The sequence below is a fragment of the Oryx dammah genome, unplaced genomic scaffold (assembly GCF_014754425.2).
Source record: "Oryx dammah isolate SB20612 unplaced genomic scaffold, SCBI_Odam_1.1 HiC_scaffold_7, whole genome shotgun sequence".
In the NCBI taxonomy this organism is placed as follows: Eukaryota; Metazoa; Chordata; class Mammalia; order Artiodactyla; family Bovidae; genus Oryx; species Oryx dammah.
In genome coordinates, this window is record NW_024070191.1 from 40,032,639 (window position 1) to 40,033,855 (window position 1,217).

A 1,217-nucleotide genomic window follows, 5' to 3' on the forward strand; every position below is an offset into this window, starting at 1 on the left:
GGAGCAAAGCCCAGGAACTTCCCTGCAAAAGGAGAACAAACCCTGAAAGTCCTAGGGTGCCGCCTTGTTCAGCGTGAAGAAAAGAAAAAAAGCCCGGATTTCTTGCCAAGGACCCAGGGGCAAAGCGGGTTCGTGGAGTCTGAAGGGAGAGGTCCCTCCGTCTCGCCAGGGAGTCCTGGGGTCTGCAACGCTGCGCCAGGAGCAGGGCAGTTTCTGAATTCTTGACAGTTGTGTCAAGAGGCTTCTCGTCCCTTTCCCCAGAGCGCTCACAAGAATTGGGACTAAAACACACGTCACTGGCTGCAGATCTAGAAAACTCTCCAATAAATCATCGTTCAGACAGTTGAGGCTAAAAAAAAGTCAAAGCTCTGTCAAAACGGTTGGTTATGTTAATACATGTGAACATTGAATAATGAAGTCGGAATTCTTTTAATATTATCTGTAAGAAAATCATTATACCCTGTCGTTCAGATAGCTTTCTGGCAACCCGAGCTTCTGACCGATGGCATTTTCGTTTTCTGGGTACTGAGAATTTTCACAAGCACACTTCTAGCCCAGAACCGCAGAAGCCTGCTTCCTCTTCTGCCAGCCTGGACCCTCGGCCTTCAGGACTAGGGTGGGGGGTGGATTTTATCCGTGCATATCTGACTCGGGCAGGACTTTTCAAGAGTATAAATTATTTTTGTCTTCCGGGTTTTATTTGGACGTGTCCCGGGCAAAGACAAACGAGCCAGGCGGTCCTTCTGGGACCCGTGCGGGGTCTGCACCCCGCGCCGGGCTCCCAGGATGTGCGGGGCGGTGCGGAGGGGTGTCTCCCTCAAGCGCAAGCCAGGTATTTTCCAAAACTTCCAGTCCTGGGGGTTGGCGATGGGGGGGACCGCCAGACGCCCGGCGGGAGCGAGGCCCCAGGAGGAGCCAGAGCGCCGCGTCGGCCCCGACACGCGCCACAAGTGGTTTGGAGGAGGGAGGGAGGAGCGCGGCGGCCGGGGCCCGGCGGAGCCGCGGCTTCTGGAAGTCACCCCTCCCGGCCCGTGTCCCCGTCCCCCGTCCCTTCCTCTCTGCCGACTGGAGGAATGACGCCCGAGCCCGAACCTCCCTGCGCACGCAGCCGGGTGGGTGGACGCGCGGCCCCCGAAACGGCCGCGACATCGCCGCCGGGGGGAGGGCTCCGGGGTGGAGGGCACGGCCGGGACGGGGCCCGGGGCGCCCGCACCTGG

General features: G+C 59.2%; 1 protein-coding gene across 2 annotated transcripts in view; it reads left to right on the forward strand.

The window, feature by feature from the left end:
* Nucleotides 1-971: 971 nt before the first annotated feature.
* The window catches only part of THRB (thyroid hormone receptor beta), a 435,047-nt gene continuing 434,801 nt past the window's right edge, over nucleotides 972-1,217 (forward strand). For both annotated transcript variants that reach the window (XM_040243299.1, XM_040243300.1), the window contains exon 1: nucleotides 972-1,112. The gene's annotated coding sequence lies outside the window, so the exon portion shown is untranslated. The remainder of the gene's footprint in view (nucleotides 1,113-1,217) is intronic.